The sequence below is a fragment of the Oncorhynchus tshawytscha genome, linkage group LG11 (assembly GCF_018296145.1).
Source record: "Oncorhynchus tshawytscha isolate Ot180627B linkage group LG11, Otsh_v2.0, whole genome shotgun sequence".
NCBI lineage: Eukaryota > Metazoa > Chordata > Actinopteri > Salmoniformes > Salmonidae > Oncorhynchus > Oncorhynchus tshawytscha.
In genome coordinates this window covers 37,962,977-37,987,918 of record NC_056439.1, presented here as the reverse complement: position 1 = coordinate 37,987,918, position 24,942 = coordinate 37,962,977, and the positions used below count along the sequence as shown (strand labels likewise).

Below are 24,942 nucleotides of genomic sequence, written 5' to 3'. Positions count from 1 at the left end.
AAAGACTGAACCATCTTAAGGGCAGGCAGGTAGCCTAGTGGTTAGGGCATTGGGCCAGTAACCGAAAGGTTGCTAGATTGATTCCCTGAGCTGACAAGGTAAAAGTTCAAATCTGTCGTTCTGCCCCTGAACAAGGCAGTTAACACACTGTTCCTAGGCCGTCAAAGAAAATAGGAATTGGTTCTTAACAGACTAGCCTAGTTAAATAAAACAAATACAAATATTGGGCTGAAAGAAAAACTACAACAGCACGTTATAGACTCACACAAAGGGTCACACTTAGAAGCCAAACTATACGGTTGCTTATAAAATGGAAAATAATATATACCTTTCTCTTTCAGATCACATACACCTACTGTGCCTGTAATTGCTAGCGCCTATGTGGTTATTCCATGACCCAACAGAGGGGGCTGTTTTCATGGTCCTCCCTGCTCTCAGACCACAGTCAACCTCCAAACCATTTACCTGAAACAAATCCAAATGAATATGAGCGGATTAGTTAAAAGCTTAAAAACAACATAATAATTCAAAGCAATATCCACTACTCATACTTGTGGTTGGCCCATTATCCATGCAGTGCTTGAAGAGCGGATGTAAAAGAATAGGCTGTTCTTGGCCGGCTGCATGGGCAAATGGAGTCAAGTTCACAATGTTGGCAACAATAAGAACGACATTCAGAGGGTCCAAAGCAACATTGTCAGAAGCATAATGGCCTCCGTGGCCTAGTCTGGGAAATATCAAAAGCTTAACCAACACACACTTTCAGAGGCAGAGAAGCATCTATCTATCTATCTATCTATCTAGAGAGAGAGAGAGAGAGAGAGAGAGAGAGAGAGAGAGAAACACAGTGGCAGAATACCTGAGCACCGTGACTGTGACTATTGAGAAAGGCCGCCATAGCCTGTCTTTTCTTGGGAGCCAGGTCTGCCTATGTGCACACTGCCCACAAAATGAGGTGGAAACTGAGCTGCACATCCTAACCTCCTGCCAAATGTATGACCAGTCACAACACACATTCAGAAGCATAGAAGCATGACGAAAAGGAAGGGAGAGAGCGAAAGATGAGGTGTTATACATATTCATACAGAACAGGTGTTGGATAATGCAATGGAGCACAATGAATGGACTGACCCTAATTAAGCTAATTTAACAGGCGGAATGAGCTCTGAGGGGCCAGGATCCAATCAGGGGATAATCTCTCTCTCTCTCTGCCAGGAGTCTCATGTAACATACATCTACATGGCATTTGCACTGACTCCTACTCAGCACCCTGACAGATAAAGTCCTTGAAAGAGCAGAGGCACATTGTAGTACATAATGATAGTAATGGATTACATTTATATGGTGCTCTTCACTAACAGGTCTAAAAGCCCTTCACATGCCCCTAGCTTTGCGAATGCGAGGCTGGGAAAGTATGAGGGCGGTATAGGGTTCAGAGAGAGTGCAGTGGGGTTGAGGTTTGGTGGGTTTACACACACCTCCCTGATGATACCCCTCAACCCCTGATAGCCTCTACCATTCAGTCACCTCCCTCAGTAAGAGAACACAGAGGCACCCCAAGGCCAACCTTTACCACTCCCACACTATTGATAGCCATCCTCAGATAGTCAATTTCCCCCTCCACACCTCCTCTCCTCCCATACCGCTCTGTTTACCATAATAAAACCAACACGTGACCATAAAGACGCTGCTCCCTTCCACTCCCATCTTGCCCCCTAGACTGAGACTTTACAAGGCACTACTGTGGTCTCCTTGTCCAAACTGATTCATGAACCATCTTTCTTTCACCAATTCAGATATCCCAGGAGATATGACATAGTAAAAAGGGAGACACTTAATTTAGGGGATTGTGTAATGGCAGTTCATGAAAATGTGTATGAAAGGAATATTGTCTAATCCTCCCTCCATTAATCTGCTTGACACTGAACCCCATGGGACACACCCAAAGATAGTGGAAAGAGAGAGAGAGAGAGAGAGAGAGAGAGAGAGAAAAGGGAAAAGAGGGAGAAAGAGAAGTTAACTCATCATGCTAATGTAATAACCCAGTGTCTCCAACACTTTGACAGATGCATTCTGGTAGCTGGGTGCTGTTTTTAACTTGATGCCATTGATTATCCAGCTCATAGGGGAATAGAGTAGCAACACCCAGCAGGACTGTAATATTCACAACAAAAAACTGTGGAGGAGAATTACAGCATTTTGAGAGAGGGATGGAGGTAGGGAGAGAAGAGATGGACAGAGAGTGGTGGAATCCAGACACAGCAGGATGTCAGTGATCCAGGGTCAAATGTTAGAGGTCAGAGGGGTGTACTACAAAGCAGCATCAATGAGTCAGCCAGCTAACTTGCCCAGATATTCTGAAAACACAATGAACCAGAAAATCCGTAGTTATTTTGGTTGTTTATCAAATTTAGCTGGCTAAAGGCGTCAGCATGGAAGTCTCTACTCTATAAATCCAAATCCACACAAAAATGTTGACTAAATCTCTCTAACATGGAAAAAGCTAAAAACCCAGAGAATTCTATGCTATGATCAAAAGGAATCACATTGTCCCTCTCTCTTCAATGCCATACTGTGAACTCGATTTCTCCCGTTGCTAGTCTGGCAGTTCTCCTTAGTTCTACCAAAATGGAGGCTGTCAGGCAGTACCACCAGATCGACAGCCAGATCAAACACCTTTGTCAAGTTCTCCGTCAGAACCAGCCCCAGTGGAAGCGTTCTACAAATAGTGTCTAGGTCTTAGCATGTCAGAGACGTCTAGCTCCAGAACTACAAGGCAGCCTGAGTGTTTTACTCCCCACTGACAGAGACGTTAACAGACCCAAAGTCCGAGCTGGGAGTAAACAGCACATCAACTGCCATGTTCATTGGAGTGAGAACCCTGTGATCTTTCCAGGAGTGTTCCTCTCCGTGTTGCATGGCTGCTGTCAGCAGTCTGTGTGTGTGCACGTGCGTGCATGCGTGCGTGCACCAGAGAGGTAAATGCTGTGAATGCTGATTGCATTGAAAATCCACACCGTCAAAGTCGCAGGGATTTCAAATCAGTGACAGGTAGGTCAGACAACCCTGGCCATAGATCAAAACAAGCTGTGAGTGTGTGTGCGAAAAGTGTTCCTTGCACCAGTTTAACCCCCAAAACAACCTCTCTGTCCATTAGGCAGCTTAATGGGCACTGGAGCTGATGGAATGTTGATGTGCACCTGCCGTTCTCCAGCAGTGGGACAGATGACACTCAGACGCTCAGAGGAGAAGCTGCAACATGTTGTACTCTCATACTCTGTGGGTTGTAAAATACACACTCATCTGCAGCAGGAATATTCAACTCTTAAAATGTCAGTTGGCTTAAATCAGGACCACAATCTCTCTCAGGTCTTTTGTTCAAGGCTCTCCATTGGCAGTCTACTCCGGCAGAGATGTGGGCCCTGGGGGCAGAGGTTTGTCTCAGATGATCTGACATCCCTCCCATGGGAAAACAGGCGAGCAACAGGCTCTGACCGCCAGAGGACCAGATAAGAGTCTGGAGGGTCCCAGGGAAACGGGTCCCCATCCAGCACTGTGGGTCCAGCCCAGGAAGACAAGGCATATCCGCCAATCATGCCAGCTTCCTCCTCAACAGGGAGAAAGTGAGATAAATAGAGTGAAACAGAGACTGCAGCAGATTTTCACACCTGTCAGGTCAGTTTTTCTTCAAATCCTCAAGGTCAATGCTTTAAATATATGCAGCCATATCCCCAGCCCCCACAACCATCCCTCTGCAACCCCCTCTCTTCCATCCTACACTGTCACACATGAGTGGTGTGCTGGTGAGGGTGTCTAAAGTGTGTTCTCTAGTCTTTAAATTGAATCAGGTTGACTGGGTGTCCTGTACATGCTGCACGGTCATCTGTCACCTCCTCTGGCGGGAGAGAGACTATTACAATCAGCTGTCTGCACACTCACTCATTAACATAGTGGTGTGTAGCCTACAGCAGCACACAGGCTAGGAGACAGATCACACAGCCATGGCGATCCATCAGACACATTTACCAAAACAGGTCAGATAGATACTGGAGAGGTCAATATAGTCACTGGAGGATTCACTAACAATGATTGAGAGATTCTGGAATTGACTGGATACACACCGAGGTGATTATAACACACATACTGACATAGGAATGCACATACATACATACATACATACATAGTCATCATTGTGTTCACCATCCTATAATATAAAGAGATGTAAAACGATAAATTCACAAATCAATTAATTGACAGCTTGAAAGACAATGTTAATCGTTAAGAGTGTATCAGGCTTAAGTTAAGTTAGTGTAATAAGTTATCAATAAACTGCTCCTCATTTATCTGGGCTCGCAGGGCAGACCACCAAGTCTTTGTCCCAGCAGAGCCAGCCACACCGGCTCACAATGGTGCAGGGATGTCCAAAGACTCTGTGTGTGTGTGTGTGTGTGTGTGTGTGTGTGTGTGTGTGTGTGTGTGTAGCTCATCCATCACTGCCAGAGAAATTCATTATCCCCTCTACATTCTTGACACCAGGGGGTTGCCCTTGTGGTCTTCCCCATAGTAACTGCCTCTCTCCGAGCTGAGAGCAGCACCCGTTACCCTGGACCCAGTTTTACACATCCAGACCAGGGCCTAGAACCATCCCTGAGAATGTTTGGCAGCATGCGGGGCTGTGGGACTAGAAGCCTGGAGGACAAGTTGACGTTAATGATGATGAGTTAACTGTTCCAGCTCCACTGTACCAAGAGGATCCAAATGTTACCGATATGGCTCCAGTTGGCGGGTCTCGGTTCTCCTTTTTATGGAAAGGCATCACCATTCTGGCTCCAAATAGAGCCAAAGTCAAGTCACACAGACAATGAATCACTCAATTCACTCTTTGATCCAATTTGTGACCACTGGCTAGATCATAGGGTCCCCAGAGGCACCAGGTTATATGACAGGGACACACCAGCAGATGGTGTATAATTGAATTGAATGAATCAAAAATGTGAATTGATAAATATAATAATAAAAATGAAAAGTAGAGCAAAGGCAATGACAGAGCCAAAGTCCTAGAACCTGCCCTATCTGCATTACGTTGTCTCAGCTGCACATGTTTATGTAGTTCTAACTGTGGCTGTTCCACATGCATGTAATGTAACACACTTCATGTGACCTCAGTGGAGGGGGCTAGGCTGTAGCTAGATGGCTGGCTGGATAGACACGCTCAGGGTCTACATCAGAGTCATGTACACAAAAGGCCCTTTACAACATAAACCATCCATCAGGACTAATCTAAGCTGTTTAGATAAAACGCCACGACGTGCTGAACCTGGTCTATACCACTACTGGAATACACACGCCCGAAATAAGTAGACGTTATACAGTAATATGGTGTAAACATAACTCTGTGCCAGCCAGAGACACAGAAAGGTGCATCTCCACTGTAGCTGAGCTTCTGATTCAAATAACCATGTTGGGTCTTAGAAGCACAACTTACACACCCTTTAAACATAAAAAATAAAAATAAATCACATACACCAGATAGGTGTAGTGAAATGTGTTGTTTTACAGGGTCAACCATAGTAGTACGGCACCCCTGGAGCAAATTAGGGTTAACTGTCTTGCTCAAGGGAATATCAACATATATATGATCTGAAAGCATCAATTCATATCCTCTTTCAGCAGCTTTTGACTCATAAAATCGCTGCGTAGACTAGACTGCAACAATGAGAGTCCATTGAGTGAGCGAGCTTTACAGACATGTTAAATGAGGACATATGGAAAGTTAAACACAATCAATGAAACAGAGTGCCTTGTTTGTTCACCAAGGCAATTGATCAAACTCATTTAGTTAAAGCCTAAAGGCCAGAATGGACCACAGCAATGAGATCAGTTTACTAAAGAGTTGGATATTCCTCTTTGCTAAAAGACCTGATGGGCAGAGCTTATCATTCTAAGTGTTATTCAACTTTTTACATACCAGTCTTATGCTATATTGAATGCAAAGTCCAGTACCTACACCGGGTAGATAGGTACAGGCTGTAAACATATTTATGGTATAGAATGTGTGTTGGCCAGGAGCTTCATAAACTGAAGAATTCTGCTGACCTCTAAAGAGCCTTTCTCTGAAGGTAAGGGGTTACCCTGCCTGACAAAACTCTAGTCCTCACATGCCAACGGATGGACACACACATTCTGTATTATGGAGAATTTTCGATCACACATTGCAAAAGGTTAAGACGAATGCTATCGCACTCCATTGACAAGCTGATAACTGATAGCAGAGCTGAGTGTGTGTGGCTGAGATCACTCATCTATACAGCAATGCTCCCTGTCCAACCAGCAAAATATTCCTTACAAGAACTGTTTCACAGTAATCATGCAATGTTATTTACTGTTGTGTGTGTGTATGTGTGTATGTGTGTGCGGTATTCCTCAGGCTTTTCTCCAATCCAATTGGAAACACATTGGTCTCCCCAGTGTTTCAGTCCACAGGAATGTCATAAAACCAATCCAAAGAGGTAAGGCTAAAATTAAAGGATGTTTCACTGTTGAATTATCACTTCCAATGTAGGCCTATGGGTATTTATGTAAAAAATATAGCTGCTAGATGGCAAACCAGCACTGGGCTTGACTTAGGGGTTGAAAGGGAAAATAAGCAGGAGAAACAGACAGTTGAAAACAATACAAATATGTTCTGGTTATTATGGACAAGGCACATGCACTGAGCTGATTTGAATTAAAATCACAGTCAAACAAATCTATGCAAAACAAACTCTTTCACACTCTCAAGAGAACCATTAAAAATGTAATTTAAAAATGGACAACAATGCAGCTGGCAAAGCTAATGCAGGACCAGACTGGCACCTCAGCTAGGGGGTAAGCACTAGCAGCTGTGCCACATGTGCAGCCTTTTCCTGACATGATTGAATTAAAGCTGATGCCAAGCCTATTATTAACCCATCCAAGAAGAGCCTAAAGAATGTCAATGAGACCCAGGCTCGTTAGGCAGTCATGCAAAGACTCTGACAAGAAAACACACCAATATCACACAGGGGTTGAATACTACGGCACAATGGAGCATTTAGAGGACAGCAAAAAATAAATAAAATGGCCAGTCATAAATACCAATTTATAGAAATGATGAATTGGGTTATATTACTGTGCGCTCGCAGATGCACCATGGAGAGGGCCTGGCCTGTGGTCCTGTAGAGCAGGCTGTAATGAACAGGCAGATGCTTCAGCCAGTGAAGGTCACAGGGGTCAAAATGATCCTTTATGAGAACACAAGTGGAGTATTTATTCCGTGCCTTCATTCCTTAATCTGTGTGTGGGGGGGGGGGCCTTAGGGAAAATAGAGGAGGGCTATTTAACCCCCTCAGGCAAATGCACTGCTGATACAAAACACATTCTGTTTGGCTCCTCACTGGTGGTGTGTGTGTGTAGACCCCCTCTCTACCTTCAGGTTGTATGCCTTTAGACTAGCCTATAGCGTGTTCTGTCATCCAGTCTCAGACTGACTCAGGAGAGGGGAAAAAGCTTTGCCACCAAGTTGGATAATGACAGGAAAGCACAGGAAATAAGGACATTTGACATCACTAGAAAAGCATGCAGACTGTCAATCAGACACGAGAGTTGCACAGTCCAACTCTGACAGTTATTATGGACAGACACACATACTGTGGTATGTAATATGTAAAGTAAAGAATACCTGCATTTATGAGTTTCTCCATGTTGATAAATGTGTGGTCGTCTGATGCAAAGCATGTGTGCTTACTGTGGAATTGTAGCGTAGAAAAGTAGTGTGCGTGTGTTATAAATATGTTAGCACAGTTATGGCAGAGCTAACAGTCCAGACACATGGCAGGGAGGGGGAGAGTAGAGTATGGAAGCTTGTTAAAATACTCTTGTAAAACCCTGTGGGATTAGCTGTGAGAAGCCTGTGGCACTATAGGATAGCATAATTAGCAGAAACAGGCAGGTCTCTGACATTAAACCCCCCACTTACGAAGAATAACTCTCATCGACTTTCTCGTCGCCATGTCAGACCTAGCCATCTGTTGTGTAATACATACTCTGAGGGTATTAACATGGCTTCTATTAACCAAGACCAGAAGGTCCTCCATTAAGAACCTTCTCTCTCGTCAAACCATCAGACCTCCATTAGATGAAGGTAACACACTGATAGAGAGACACTGCCCACAAAATGAGGTGGAAACTGAGCTGCACTTCCTGACCTCCTGCCAAATGTATGACCATATTAGACACATATTCTCCTCAGATTACACAGACCCACAAAGAATTTGAAAACAAATCCAATTTCGATAAACTCCCATATGTGTTGGGTGAAACATCACAGCAGCATCATTTATTTTCCCTTTTGTACATCATTACAACAATGTATTTAGACAAAGTCTTGTGTCTTTTACTACATATTTTTTTTAATTATTTATCTATCTATTTCACTTGCTTTGGCAATGTAAACATGTTTCCCAGGCCAATAAAGCCCCTTACATTTAAATGAATATAAATGTAGAGAGAGCAGGGGAATGAAGACAGTAGAACAGACAAACCAGAGAGAAAGTAATAACAGCAGTAATCTATAACGTTTGCTTTGGACTGAGGCTACACTGTAAGGAAACCGCAGTTCCAGGCTTTTCGCTACACTGTTATTATCGGTAAATGGATGGATATGAACCTATTTACTGTAAAATATCATTATTGGTATAAAAACGAACCACAAGTTTTCAGCGAGGCTGATCTCTCCACACGAGCTGCTAACCAGAAAGCCTGCTGCTTTCCCTCAGTGTCTTGCCCTGCCCAGCCTTGCCCTGCCCAACCCAGCTCTGCCCTGCACAACCTTATCCTACTGGAAACAAACAGCCAGGCTAAAGTAGCCCTCAGGAGTCTATAAGGTTGGTTTCAGAATGACTAAGAGGGACAAAAATAATACATAATGGAATCATTCTATCATAATAAGACAGTAATAAGCAATGGATGTCAGATAACTGGGGAAACTGCCATTTAAAAGCTGTGCTAACTCTGTATTATATAGACTACTGAAGCTCAAGTTAAGATTGACAGAAACAAGCCAATGCCAACACATATTACTGCCTGGGCTTAGCTATATTCACTTAAATGAAGACTTGCTACACCTAGTACTGTAAGACAATCATGCGTCTTCTCTCCCAGACACAGTTGTTCCAATTGGCTGACTGAGTGACATCAGGCGTATGAGTCACCAGAGAGGGTATGCTCCCATTAATCATAAAACTTTGAATAAATCATTTTTCACAGCAGTCGTTGAGTCACATGCAGGACAGTGTGAGGATAAGATAAGATGAAAGCTGCACTGGTAAACATTCTACTTTTCATTCACAAACACATCTGGATTGCACTGCAGTGGAGTAAACTTAATTGGTAAAAGATGACAAGTGCTGAGGGTATGAAACACAAAGAATCACAAATGGAAAGAGCTCAGGAAGATAGATAATGACTGTAGTTGGCAATGGGGTTTCCATTGAGAAGTGGAGGATAGAGGAGATATCAACCACAGTCATATGGGAGGCAGGGTAGCCTAGTGGTTAGAGCGGTGGGCCAGTAACCGAAAGGTTTCAAGATCAAATCCTTGAGCTGACAAGGTAAAAATCATGCCCCTGAACAAGGCAGTTAACCTGCTGTTCCTAAGCCATCATTGAAAATAAGCATTTGTTCTTAACTGACTTGCTTAGCTAAATAAAAGATATAATAAAATGATGGCTGTGTGGCAGCCGTTCCATCTACATAGGAGATGTCTATGGGAGGCCACAGGTTAATACACAGAGTTCCTATTATTCAGTTGGGTGGAATGCAGTTAAAAGCAGTGCCATGTGCTCAAACACTCATCTCTGTACCACTTCAGAAGAGAGGGTATCTCTCTATAAAAAAAAACACACTCAGTCACACATTTCTCCAATGGCAAGCAGTTGTTTCATTGTACACAGGATGTGATTTTTTTTCCCTTCGCCTGTGACTCAGTCCTTCCTTTCCCCAAGAGTCTAAACTGAAGGCACCATGCCCTCGCACATTCCCCCCTTCCAGACCAGCCCATTTGGAGCTGCCAACAAAGGGCCTGTTGAGTGAGGACCAAACCACGAGAGACATTGGGGGGTGAGAGAGATGACCCGTAGTCACTAATCCTAAGGGGCAGCAGAGTGTCAGGCATGGGCAGAGATGTATGGACAATTCCAACGGCAAGGTTCTGAGAGAGAGGCAAGAATTCTGCTCTTAAAAAGGGACCGTGGCTGGACGGTCTCTCTAAAGAAGGCTGCCTCTTAGCTCTCATACCTTTAACATTAGGATTGTGCAGCAGCAGATTAGGAGCCAGAGTATCAAATGACAGCTGCATGTCGACAGACAGGAATAGCCTGAGATATACCGTACTGTCCAACTATACACCAGTTACTTACTGTTAGTGTTTACTCTGCCTCCTCAACAGTGGTTGTTTTCCATCTTTACTGTACTCCCATGCAGTATTCATTTATGGAGGTAAAGCTTCAGAGATTAATCACAGGCTTCATATCTAAAGGAACTGGCACAAAGTGGAGCCGTCACTCCTTAAACAGTTGCACAGCAGTGAACCATCTCTGGCTAGACTACAGATTTCTTTTAAATATGGCATTTAGAATGGAAGTGCTTGGCTGGAAGTTAGGTTGCGAATACTGTAGTCCCAAAAACCGGAAAGATCCGTTTTGTTTCCGACACACAGAGAGAGTGCAGTAAGCCTAACACCAAGGCTCAGCACAGTCCTCCACTGCTACTGGACACCAACAGGAGGGGCACCTGCCAATGATAATATTTACCCAGTTGATCTGTTTAAAAAGGTAGCACCCTTCCCAACTATTTATCTGAAACACAAACCATTGAGAGCCATTCATTGCATGAGAACAATTCCTCTGGGAGCTGAAATGAAGCACAACACAATATCAGCAGGTGAACGGTGTGCACTGCAGGGTGCAGACTGAAATGTATTCTGTGTCACACAATAGCACTCAAAGTAATCAAGGAGAAAATCTAACTCCACTTATCCAGAACACCTTCTCCTAGCTCAGCTGGTAGACCCATTGATTCCTCGAGAGGAATGGACTGAATGTTTTCCCTCCAAACAGATCACTGCTGATAAAATAAACCTAGCCAAGACTGGAACAGTCAGGGTGGTATGGCTGGCTGGTTCTCCATACATCCATGTCCTGCTGGCCAGGGAACAGTGATTCAGAGTAAATTGGTCTTAAGTAACAATTCTAGAAACGGCCAGCCTTGTTGGAGGGTTCTGGCCTGGGTGTAGAGTGTCTAATCAAAAACTATTATTTTGACCAATGGGTAAAATTATGTTAATTGTGTAGATTCTCCTCTAAGAAAACCAATGGTCCAAACTTCATGTCTCTACCATAATCCATTCAAATGTTAGAGTTTTAACTCTTGTAGGGTGACTAAATCAATTGAGGTCAGAGAAAAAGTGGTTGAGTCAGCTAGGCTGGATGCTGTGTGAGAATTAATGCTAACTGACAGGCTCAAGGTTTAACTCTTCATCTTTCTTCTCGAATCCAGAGGACATAAAACAATATAGAGGTAAGCTAGTTAGACACGTAGTATTTTCAAATTGTAGCTTTTCATATTAATGTGTAATTCCTGTTCATTTTCAAAGATTTCTCACAAAAACAAGTGTATTTCTGTGAAATGTCAAGGGAGCACTGAGCATAACACAAGCTTATTTTCAAAGCCTTTTACATTTAATTCAGCTCGTGTCGTGTTAATTTTGCTTTCTGCAACCTGTAGAAACAATTTTGCAGACGACCACCACAACAATATAAAATCCTCAAAAGTTGGTGCGAGAGCTTGGTGCTTATTATTGGATTACGAAATCGGACTTTTTGGATATAATGTTAATGATATGTTAGAGAAAAGACCCCACTGAAGGATTCAGAAGACGAAGAATCATACTCGTCTTGGTAAAATGTATTTTGTAACATAAGGAAGTTAAATTTCATCACATTCTGGGCAGAGTAGGTAAACACCCTACTGGGTGAACCGCGAGTAGAAGAGAAACACTATTGGACTGTGGTGAGAAACAGAACTGATCTCCTCTGATATCCGGAGGGCACAGACAAACACACCCACACAAATACACTTTCTTTCTTTACTGGCCGCCACATGACCCCTTCCCTTATCCTAGGGTTCCAGAGGAATACAGAGATGGAAATGGATACAAATAGCTTCCGTTTCCCATGTCTCAACATTTCTAACAGTATGTTTTTGTGTTTGTAAGCCAAAGCAAACTAAACTAGCCATTTATGCAGTAATTGTACCCGAAGGTCCTCCTACAGCAGCTGAGGCCTTCGCGCCAAAGCAGCCTTAAAGATGGCATCTCTCCAGGGAACATGACTTAGAAACATAAAAATCTAATCGAGCTCATTCAAGGTTTGGATGCCAGGGTTGCTGGTGACCTAGAGCAATCAAGGCCTTCACTGTTTACATTGGTCTGACTCCAAATGACTGAACCAACATGACAAAGCCTGAATCTGAGGGGGGAAAAAAAGAGTTTCTCTCACTCCTACATCAAACTAGGCTCCTAATTTGAGTGAGAGAGAGATAGAGCAGCGTTAACGAGGCTGAAAATGCATCTCACATTCCACATGAGTGCTGCTGCAGCCAAGCTCTCAGTCAGTCAGTCAGTCTCCACAGCACTTCACATCTCCCAGAAAAATAGAACCATTGAACTGGAGACTCTGTAGGCTGTTCTGCATGGTAGGTGACTGACAACAAAATACATTTTACTGTGGTCTGTTTTGTTACTAGGACGTAGCGCCTGCTTGTAGCCCTGATGGTAGAGAGAAGGTAGGGTGAGTTGTTGATGAGGCATTGAAGCCCCACTGATGAGCAGGTGGGAGAAGTGCACCCTGAACTGCATCATCTGGATCCATCACAGAACAATACTGGACAACACATGGCGCCTAATGGAACACTTCAGCCAATAGCGTCCCAGCTGTGCTGTATTTACACTTCCAATAGAGGTAGACGGTCACTGAGGTCTGATGGCTAGTGGAGGGTTGGGCTATATCAATCACAATTACAATTGTTGTGCTTGGCTGGTGAAGTAGTTTATGTCACAGGGATAGGCTGCACTATGGCAACTACCACTGACTTTTCTCAACCCGTCTGGACGAGTGGTCGTATTTGTACATATCCCTGACACACACATGCAGTCACATTCACATCTAAACTCACAAACAAAGACAAGTACACATGTAAACCTGATACTGACAGGTACATTTGAAGTCGGAAGTTTACATACACCTTAGCCAAAGACATTTAAACTGTTTTTCGCAATTCCTGACATTTAATCCTAGTAAAAAATCCCTGTTTTAGGGCAGTTAGGATCACCACGTTATTTTAAGAATGTGAAATGTCAGAATAAGAGAGAGAATTATTTCTTTCAGCTTTTATTTCTTTCATCACATTCCCAGTGGGTCAGAAGTTTATGTAAACTCAATTAGTATTTGGTAGCATTGCCTTTAAATTGTTAAACTTGAGTCAAATGTTTCGGGTAGCCTTCCACAAGCTTCCCACAATAAGTTGGGTGAATTTTGGCCAATTTCTCCTGACAGAGCTGGTGTAACTGAGTCAGGTTTGTAGGCCTCCTTGCTCACACACGCTTTTTCAGTTCTGCCCACAAATGTTCAATAGGATTAAGGTCAGGGCTCTGTGATGGCCACTCCAATACCTTGACTTTGTTGTCCTTAAGCCATTTTCCCACAACTTTGGAAGTATGCTTGGGGTCATTGTCCATTTGTAAGACTCATTTGTGACCAAGCTTTAACTTCCTGACTGTTGTCTTGAGATGTTGCATCAATATATCCACATAATTTTCCTGCCTCATGATGCCATCTATTTTGTGAAGTGAACCAGTCCTTCCTGCAGCAAAGCACCCCACAACATGATGCTGCCATCCCCGTGCTTCACGGTTGGGATGGTGTTCTTTAGCTTGCAGGCCTCCTCCTTTATCCTCCAAACAGAACTATGGCCATTATGGCCAAACAGTTCTATTTTGTTTCATCAGACCAGAGGACATTTCTCCAAAAAGTACGATCTTTGTCCCCATGTGCAGTTGCAAACCGTAGTCTGGCTTTTTCATGGCGGTTTTAGAGCAGTGGCTTCTTCCTTGCTGAGCGGCCTTTCAGGTTATGTGGATATAGGACTCGTTTTACTGTGGATATACAGTGCCTTGCGAAAGTATTCGGCCCCCTTGAACTTTGCGACCTTTTGCCACATTTCAGGCTTCAAACATAAAGATATAAAACTGTATTTTTTTTGTGAAGAATCAACAACAAGTGGGACACAATCATGAAGTGAAACGACATTTATTGGATATTTCAAACTTTTTTAACAAATCAAAAACTGAAAAGTTGGGCGTGCAAAATTATTCAGCCCCTTTACTTTCAGTGCAGCAAACTCTCTCCAGACGTTCAGTGAGGATCTCTGAATGATCCAATGTTGACCTAAATGACTAATGATGATAAATACAATCCACCTGTGTGTAATCAAGTCTCCGTATAAATGCACCTGCACTGTGATAGTCTCAGGGTCCGTTAAAAGCGCAGAGAGCATCATGAAGAACAAGGAACACACCAGGCAGGTCCGAGATACTGTTGTGAAGAAGTTTAAAGCCGGATTTGGATACAAAAAGATTTCCCAAGCTTTAAACATCCCAAGGAGCACTGTGCAAGCGATAATATTGAAATGGAAGGAGTATCAGACCACTGCAAATCTACCAAGACCTGGCCGTCCCTCTAAACTTTCAGCTCATACAAGGAGAAGACTGATCAGAGATGCAGCCAAGAGGCCCATGATCACTCTGGATGAACTGCAGAGATCTACAGCTGAGGTGGGAGACTCTGTCCATAGGACAACAATCAGTCGTATATTGCACAAATCTGGCCTTTATGGAAGAGTGGCAAGAAGAAAGCCATTTCTTAAAGATATCCATAAAAAGTGTTGTTTAAAGTTTGCCACAAGCCACCTGGGAGACACACCAAACATGTGGAAGAAGGTGCTCTGGTCAGATGAAACCAAAATTGAACTTTTTGGCAACAATGCAAAACGTTATGTTTGGCGTAAAAGCAACACAGCCCATCACCCTGAACACACCATCCCCACTGTCAAACATGGTGGTGGCAGCATCATGGTTTGGGCCTGCTTTTCTTCAGCAGGGACAGGGAAGATGGTTAAAATTGATGGGAAGATGGATGGAGCCAAATACAGGACCATTCTGGAAGAAAACCTGATGGAGTCTGCAAAAGACCTGAGACTGGGACGGAGATTTGTCTTCCAACAAGACAATGATCCAAAACATAAAGCAAAATCTACAATGGAATGGTTCAAAAATAAACATATCCAGGTGTTAGAATGGCCAAGTCAAGGTCCAGACCTGAATCCAATCGAGAATCTGTGGAAAGAACTGAAAACTGCTGTTCACAAATGCTCTCCATCCAACCTCACTGAGCTCGAGCTGTTTTGCAAGGAGGAATGGGAAAAATGTCAGTCTCTCGATGTGCAAAACTGATAGAGACATACCCCAAGCGACTTACAGCTGTAATCGCAGCAAAAGGTGGCGCTACAAAGTATTAACTTAAGGGGGCTGAATAATTTTGCACGCCCAATTTTTCAGTTTTTGATTTGTTAAAAAGTTTGAAATATCCAATAAATGTCGTTCCACTTCATGATTGTGTCCCACTTGTTGTTGATTCTTCACAAAAAAATACAGTTTTATATCTTTATGTTTGAAGCCTGAAATGTGGCAAAAGGTCGCAAAGTTCAAGGGGGCCGAATACTTTCGCAAGGCACTGTAGATACTTTTGTATCCGTTTCCTCCAGCATCTTCACAAGGTCCTTCGCTGTTGTTCTGGGACTGATTTGCACTTTCTGCATCAAAGTACGTTGATCTCTAGGAGACAGAAACGTGTCTCCTTCCTGAGCGGTATGACGGCTGCGTGGTCCCATGGTGTTTATACTTGCGTACTATTGTTTGTACAGATGAATGTGGTACCTTCAAGCATTTGGAAATTGCTCCCAAGGATGAACCAGACTTGTGGAGGTCTACAATTTTTGTATGTCTTGACTGATTTCTTTTGATTTTCCCATGATGTCAAGCAAAGAGGCACTGAGTTTGAAGGTAGGCCTTGAAATACATCCACAGGTACACCTTCAAATGACTCAAATAATGTCAATTAGCCTATCAGAAGCTTCTAAAGCCATGACATAATTTTCTGGAATTTTCCAAGCTGTTTAAAGGCACAGTTACACTAAGTTATGTAAACTTCTGACCCACTGGAATTGTGATACAGCGAATTATACGTGAAATAATCTGTCTGTAAACAATTGTTGGAAAAATGACTTGTGTCATGAACAAAGTAGATGTCCTAACCGACTCGCCAAAACTATAGTTTGTTAACAAGAAATTTGTGGAGTGGTTGAAAAAACGAAGTTTAAATAAGTGTATTTAAACTTCCGACTTCAACTGTAGATGCATGCTCCTTGGTTAGTGTTTATGCTCCTCATTGCACCCCTTGATCCCCTGAAAGATGAGTGTGCTGACAGGATGAGCATTGATACAGGAAGAGGAACACAAGGCACCCCTGTGGCTGTTACCTGTAGCCCTCAGGCTGTCATAACATTACAGATGTGTTGCATCCTGGTTGATCGACCCCTGAAGTACAATACCCCTATTCCATTGTTACCATGGGAGCTGCACATGTAGGGGCTCAGCCATAACTGCAACTTGTAGGCGTATATCATCCTCAAGTCCTGCTGCTGGGGCTGGATATGGGGCTTTTACCAGACTGATAAATGACACCTTATTTCACATATATTGCACTGTAGTTACATTAGCTGCCACTTCATAGCTGCAGTCTACAGCCAAGGCATTGTATTTAGCGATGATCTACCCGAGTTTTGATGAGCTCTAGTCCTGCTTTTAGTGCATCTCACACACACAGAGTAAATCTCCACTCCATGACAGAACACTCTGTAATCTTCCATCATCTGCATGATAAATCTTAATCTGCGAGTTTATTTGGCACGTCGCTTATATGTTCACCTTCATTTAATCTTCATTTTCCCAAACAAACCACATGGATGAATCTTGAAACGTGACCCACAATAAACACAATTCAATTTGAACCAACACATTAATCTCCCCAAAGGCTTCAATTTATAGCCGTTTAGGGGTGTCAGTCTGAACATGAATAGGCCATGGGCTTCCATCTGTTCAGCTGAACACCAGCCCCACTAACCAACACGTATGTTTGTTTAGTAAAGGATCAAATACTGGGACAGATTGCTACTTTTTGATACCCGAGACCCGATACGGGAGCCAAGCAGGTCAGGATCCAGAATTCTACATAATGGCACGGGTCTGGGTGAGACCTGATATGATTGTCATGGGTCTCGGGTATGTGTAATTTTAACAGACTTGTCTGGAAAGACCAGTATAGATCGGAACGCAACTGCTGCTGTAGAGGGAGAGAGAAATTGTATCATTCATGCCGCTGCTCTTGCTTTTCATTAGTGAAGCGTGTAAGCTTGTTGTTGTTGGCCAATCATAAGTCAGAAAAGCAGCATTGGGCTAAATTCATAGAGCCGCCGTGCGTGGCAAAAGTTAGGAGATATCTAATCAATGGAATATGGAATTAAAATTACAATTAAAATGTTAAGGAACGGATCAAGTGACAACAGGTAGGCTGCTACTTAATCATCTGAATGGAGGTGTAACTTTAGCATGAGAAAGCGCATGCACTGGAGCCTCAATTAGCCTAGCGAGCTAAGGTTAGCGTCTCCCGGTTTGATGCAGTTAAGTCAGGTACTACGTAAACATATTTGATGATAAATAACCTATTGGTCTACTATAGTGAGAGTTGGCTTGGTTGCTTGCAGTCTCTCCCTCCCTACTCCCTGTGTCACTTGCTCACAGTGTGGCCCCTCCCCCACCTACTAGAACTGAGTCTCTCCCTCCCTACTCCCTGTGTCATTTGCTCACAGTGTGGCCCCTCCCCCACCTACTAGAACTGAGTCTCTCCCTCCCCTCCCTCACTTGCTCACAGTGTGGCCCCCCCACCCTGAACTGAGTCTCTCCCTCCCACTCCCTGTGTCACTTGCTCACAGTGTGGCCCCTCCCCCACCTACTAGAACTGAGTCTCTCCCTCCCTACTCCCTGTGTCACTTGCTCACAGTGTGGCCCCTCCCCCACCTACTAGAACTGTCTCTCCCTCCCTACTCCCTGTGTCACTTGCTCACAGTGTGGCCCCCCCACCTACTAGAACTGAGTCTCTCCCTCCCTACTCCCTGTGTCATTTGCTCACAGTGTGGCCCCTCCCCCACCTACTAGAACTGAGTCTCTCCCTCCCTACTCCCTGTGTCACTTGCTCACAGTGTGGCCCCCCACCTACTAGAACTGAGTCTCTCCCTCCCTACTCCCTGTGTCACTTGCTCACAGTGTGGCCCCCCCACCCTAGAACTGAGTCTCTCCCTCCCTACTCCCTGTGTACTAGTGTGGCCCCCCCACCTACTAGAACTGAGTCTCTCCCTCCCTACTCCCTGTGTCACTTGCTCACAGTGTGGCCCCTCCCCCGCCTACTAGAACTGAGTCTCTTCCACTTGCGCTTTATCAGCTCCAGTTAATAAAGTACGTTCAAAAAGGACTTTTCTGCTGCTTTCCTCACTCAGATCAGGTCTGGATCCGACCAGGTCTATATGGAACGGGTCTAGTTGTCCTCGGATCCATTTGTAACAGGTCTCTATATTTAAAAAATTGGGTCTGGGCGGGAAAGCCTCAGCTCCATTTCAGAACAGAAGACTTCTACCACAGGTGAAGACCTCTACCACAGACCCCCCCCACACCATTCCCACCCAAACAACCAGTTTACAGTATAAGCTCTTTATGTCTGACAAGCAGTATGGAGCTGCTGCTTTGAGTATTGCTTATACATCATTTGTAATGTATTCCCTGTGAATCTGGTTGTTCCCCATTCAGATAAAGTAGCCATTTAAGTCTCTTGCATTATTTATCATAAATTAGTGTGAAAGTACCCCATTTCGCCCACTAGATGCCATTGTTCCTGCTACTTTTATCCACTTTGCTGGTCTCGTGTTTATTAAATGGATCACAACATTTTCTTTGCAACTTTGGGTATTAAACTAAGAACTTTTGATTGTTGTCTAAACAAATTGTGCCGTCATCCTCATAATTTAAGCCAGTCCTCCATGAAAGCAATTCAGTTGGTCCTTCTCTTAGGCTTAATATTTGCCCAAGAAACAGCCCTGTTCTTCACACTTATAAAAAGTCTGGATTAGTTAGACCATTCCTGGTGAAAAAAGCAAACCGTTAGGCTACAGCACTTCTAATGGTTTCCATGTTCTGTTTTCTAGTTGTCTTGAATGGTAAAAGTCCCAACACACTGTTTATTGTTGTGTAATGGTAATGGGTTCGGTTTAATGGTAAATGTCACTAATCACATACAGGTGTTTTCTAATCATTTATTTAAAAAAAACATATGACTACAATGCAATGGTTTACAATTGTATTAGAGTTGTCACAATTTAAATCAAATCACATTTTATTGGTTGCATACACATGTTTAGCAGATGTTATTGTGGGTGTAGTGAAATGCTTGTGCTTCTAGCTCAGCCAGTGCAGTAATATCTAACTAGTAATATCTAACAGTTTCACAACATATACCCAAAATACACGTCTAAGTAAGGAATGGATTAAGAAATACATACACACACACACACACATACACACACACACACACACACACACATATATATGTCAGAGCGGCATTTCAGTCACTAGTTCTGGGCTGTAGGAAAAGTCTTCATATCAAAATTGCAGTATGTGGATTGCCCTCAGAGAGCTATATTTTTTTTTGACTTTTCAAGGAGTTGGGTTGAAGCATTCCTAAGAGAAGGTCAAACTCAATTGCTTTCATGGAGGACTGTCTTGAACACACAATTTACCACATAATGTATTTGTAATGGGCAAAAGCTATTAGTTGTCTACACAAAGTTGCAAACAAAATGTTGTGATCCATTTAATAAACACAATAGACCAGCAAAATGGATTAAAGGGTATCGTGGCAGTAGCACGAACAGTGGCATCTAGTGGGCAAAACATGGTACTTTCACACTAATTCATGGTAAATAATGCATGCAACTTCTAATTTCTCTAAACAGGGAGGAAAAAAAACATCACCAGATTTCAGAAGAATCAGATGCTGACTGTCAGGGCTTGCTGAAATTACATGGAATGACCCAATGGAGACTCTCCATTGATATGAAAGGGCTTTTCAGTCCATGAGTAGGCTTAATCTGGGTCCGTACACCCACCCATGTGAGTGAACCAATGTCAAACTATGGTTTGTTGTCCCTGTAATGGGAGGGAGCCCAAGGGACAGGAAGTGGTGGTCATGCCAGTCATCTGGTATGGCAGCCTGGTGACCTGACTGGTGGTGAAGTCCCCGTCAGGACACTGTCGACACCAGCCTGAGCTCACCTGCTTTTTATAGCTCTCCTCCAGACACTGCTGAATTGCCTGCCCAGCCCACGTGCACACGCGCCCCACTTCTCCCATTGCCTTAAATGCCAAATAGAACTTCAGCCACAGGGAAAAAAACTGCCCCATATGACATTAATATTTTCCATGGTAGCTGACTAAATTAGAAGGTTCAATGCAGCCATTTTCATCTCAGTATCAAATAATTTCAGGTAACAATTAAGTACCTTTCTGTAATTGTTTTCAATAAAAAAATATTGTCAAAAAGAAACAAAAATAGCTTCTTAGCAAATACCAATTTCTCAAGGAAGAATTTTTCTAGAACTGTATGGGAGTGGTCTGAGTGGTGAAGGAAACTTGAAAACTAGCCATTATTGGCAGAGAAGTTTGGAACTCTAATTCTTAATGGTCTATGAACTAATTTGATGTCTCTTGGCAGGCCAAAACGCCGTCCCAACAAAACAAGTCAACATTTCAAGCAGCCATTTCAAACGGCTCTTACACAAAAAGGGCATTATCATCCTTTTCACAATATTATTCAAACTTCACAGAGTGGAAATGTATATAAAAACACAGGGGGGAAAAAAAATCACATTTGACAGCATTGGGACTTTGGGGAGTGCATTAGTCCAATCTTGTGACATTTCAAATAGTTTTAAGTTGATCAACAAGAGCAGATCAGTAGGGAAAAACAGTCAAAAGAGCACAGATAACAATAACAGTGCAGTCAAAAACATGAATTTCCTGTGTCTGGCTATGACAAATTCTTGCTTGAGAAAGCTGAAACACTTTTGGACCATTTTAATTGAAAACAATCACAGTAAAGTACTTAATTGTTTCCCAGAAAATAATTTGATATTGATATTGAAAATAAAAAACAGCTGCATTGGACCTAATTTTCCAATGAATAAGGATTGGGATGTACAGCAGAGAGAGAGAGAGAGAGAGAGCAGAGATGCTGTGTTTCCCCTAACAGTGCCTCTACCTACAGACAGTAAAAGGCCTTCTCCTGCAGTGTGGAATGTGACAATAAGCACAGATATTACCAACGCCTGATAAGTCACAGCCAGACGCCCTTATATGGAGAAAAATGTGCCGCGAGAAGACATGAAAAATGTGTGTTTCTCTGAGAGTTGCTAGCACTTCAGAATTAACGACGGACATTCACAGCACACAGCCTTCCACAAGGGGCTTATGGGGAGGAGAACCATACGGCAAGATGTCCAGCTTGACATAGGCCTAAAGCACTAACTATTGAAAAGATTGAAAGTACCTATGGACTTCACTTTAGCCAAATAGGTTCAGCTTTAACACATTAGACAAATGAACACACTACGTATTAGGACATTCCTTTTCTATGAGTACCTTTAAAAATATATATTTTATTGTTTCATAGTGTGTCAACACTCACTTGAGCGAGGAGTTGCAGATGCCTCTCGAGACCATATGTGCCACCCAGTGAGAGTAAAATACACATACAACATCCCTTTAGTCCTTTGTCACTGGTAAACAACTCTGACAGCTAATGGTGGGGCCAGCTGAGAGGGGAACTAATCCCATTCTTCAAAGGTCACATCAGGAGAAAGAAAATAACACAATCATATGGTTTGCTATGTTTCCATTGAAAAAAAAAGCATGGAACTGTCCATATCAATTCTGACTGCAGACCATTTTGGGCTGTAAGTATAAAATGTAGTCTTCCTTGTGGTCACAGAAAGACCCAGGCATACGGATCATGTCTCTAACCCGATGTTTTGTTATTGCCCTCTGAAGGAGCTGGCGCTCATGACAATAACAACAATTATGTCCATGAGCATGTGCTGTGTAAAGAACATCAGGAAGGGAGTAGAGTAGGGTTGTCTGCTGAGATTTAAACCACAGAGAGCATGTCCCCTTCAAATAAACAACTACCACCAAACATTGTAAGATAACAGTCAACAGCACACATGTTCATTTCTGGACAATGTTCCATGGACAGACATTAATGCAAGTTTTACAACTTTTAAATAAGCATTGGGGTCCTTTTTTTAGTTTACTTAAATACATCTTTGTATGAGTGAGGGCGCAAACTTGATGAGCAAATGTGCAGTGCCAGCCAGGTCAGAAATGTACCATGGCATACCAAAGACTATAATAACTCCATAGGAGACTTCAAACAGACACACACCAGTAATAAGCAGAGTCTCCCAGTAAAGCATTAGCCTGGTTTAATGAAAAGCCTTCTCTAGGCCGCAGCAGAGTGTAGTACTGAGGGTGTGTGACAGTCAAACAGACAATAGGGTAATGGGTTACCATAACAGACAGCCCTCTGTGCCAAAAGGCATGCCTGGCCCTTCCTCAAGTCCCTGCTCTCTGCCTCCTCTCCTGGGTGTGTTTGCTCTGGCCAGCCCTGCACTCCAGGGTTCCAGGGGCCCTTTTGTTGCCTCTGTGGCCCCAGAGCTCTTCAGCACAGTGATAACCACCACCCCACTTCCCCAACAACAAAGACAGAGGGTAAATCACCCCCCACACACACACACCACGGGGGAAGGAGCAGGCCGGCCCCCGGACATTTACGGGCATCGCTGGGCGCATTTCTCTCCCCATAAATCAGCAGAGAAGGAAACAATAAAGACACTCTCAGACTGATGTCAGTTACATATTGAACATCCCCAGGCCTTTCATGGTCACAGGTTAATGCATTTCTAATGATCAATTACCTGGGGCAGGTATAGGCAACTTTGATGGGGGTGGGGGCAACAAAAAAACACTAACTCATCATGAGGGGCCGCAGTGGCTCTGCATCAGTGGAGGCTGCTGAGGGGAGGACGGCTCATAATAATGGCTGGAACGGCGCAAATATAATGGCATCAAACACCTGTAAACAATAGAAACCATGTACTTGATACCATTCCACTAATTCTGCCCCAGCCATTACCATGAGCCCGTCCTCCCTAATTAAGGTGCCACCAACCTCCTGAGGTCTGCGTATCCGCATCCATACCCACACATGCAGTCAGTGGGCCCAAGCCTTTTCCGGGCCCTATGTGAAATTGTTGGTTCAATGCAGTTTAAATGTGGTTAGGACTGACTCTGGGCTCCTCAAGTGGCATTTTAACGTTTTGAAGGCCTACAGCAAAATATGACAAGCTTTCAGCAGATTTAAGTTCATCATAGGAAATTAAATAAAAAAAATGTCTTCTATGAATAATTTGGTATAGACCCTGAAGTGACTAAAATTGCGCTTTCTAAACCGCACAGGCCAAATTATGAATGGAAAGAGAGCAAAGAAAAGATACAAATCACCGGTGATTAAATGTTTGGATCAAATGACAAGAGGGCAAAGACTCTTGCAGCACAGATTGTTGGAAATAATGTAAAGTAAGCACACGCATCTATGCATTCTTGTGAGAGAGATCACCACAAAACTTTGAAAACAGTCACATTCAGGTTCACTTGGTGAGCGGTTAGCATCCAGCAATTTTTATTTAACCTTTATTTAACTAGGCGAGTCAGTTAAAGAACAAATTCTTATTTACAATGACGGACAAATAATGATAACGTTGTATTGTTTGGGCACAGCTGCAAGTTGTAATAATGCGCACAATTATAAGCACTGAGCACTTTGGTTTCCATAAACGTTCACGGAATAATTTTCCAATATTCATGGAATAATGCAACAAAAAAAATCAATTCAACCAAATGTTAGACTATTGTCTTTACTGTGGACGATATGAAAGAAGACTTCTCCTTTTACGATAATCGTTTTTTTTTTAAGTTCGTTGATCAACTTACCAGATTACAATAGTGTAAGAGAAGACGTTCGTTGTATAGTGTGGCGTATTTTTCGTGAACTCATAAACATCGGCTACACGTAGTTTTCTACGTAATTTGGCTTTTAACACCAGCGCTGTCCCACGGTGATCCCACGCTTTCCAAGTGTTTTCTTGGTCGCACCACAGGCGCGACGCCAAAATACTGAACTCCTCCCAGACAATGTGTAGGGATTTAACCACGCCTCTAGCTGACGGACACTAGACTCGACTACTAGGCGAAGTCATGGACCAAACGCAACATTTCATGGAAAAACATGCATCTCTACTTTGATTCATGGTGCTCTTTTTTAAAACTGAAACAACTTTAGTTGTCTAGTAATGGACCCCAAGCAGAATCCAGCAGAGTGCAGCCTGCTGTACACAGGTGAACATATTTTCCTATATATTTTTTTACAGTTGTGTCTTGTCTGTCACATAAAAATGTGTGATCAACAAAACAGACACGTTTTCTTCACCACAAATTACAAAGAAGATAGATAAGCAGACATTGTATGTGGCTGTGATGCAGGTAAACAGACCACTGTAGTAAATGCTTGCCAGATAACACTACCAGAG

General features: G+C 43.1%; 1 protein-coding gene across 2 annotated transcripts in view; it reads right to left on the bottom strand.

Annotated features, from left to right (window-relative positions):
• The window catches only part of LOC112261964 (rho guanine nucleotide exchange factor TIAM2), a 109,139-nt gene extending 84,615 nt beyond the window's left edge, over nt 1-24,524 (bottom strand). Inside the window, exons 1-2 of one of the 2 annotated variants that reach the window (XM_042330081.1) lie at nt 24,347-24,524; nt 329-465 (exon numbers count right to left, since the gene is read on the bottom strand). The gene's annotated coding sequence lies outside the window, so the exon portion shown is untranslated. The remainder of the gene's footprint in view (nt 1-328; nt 466-24,346) is intronic. The other variant, XM_042330080.1, reaches the window with a different exon arrangement.
• Between the last annotated feature and the right edge of the window lie 418 nt (nt 24,525-24,942).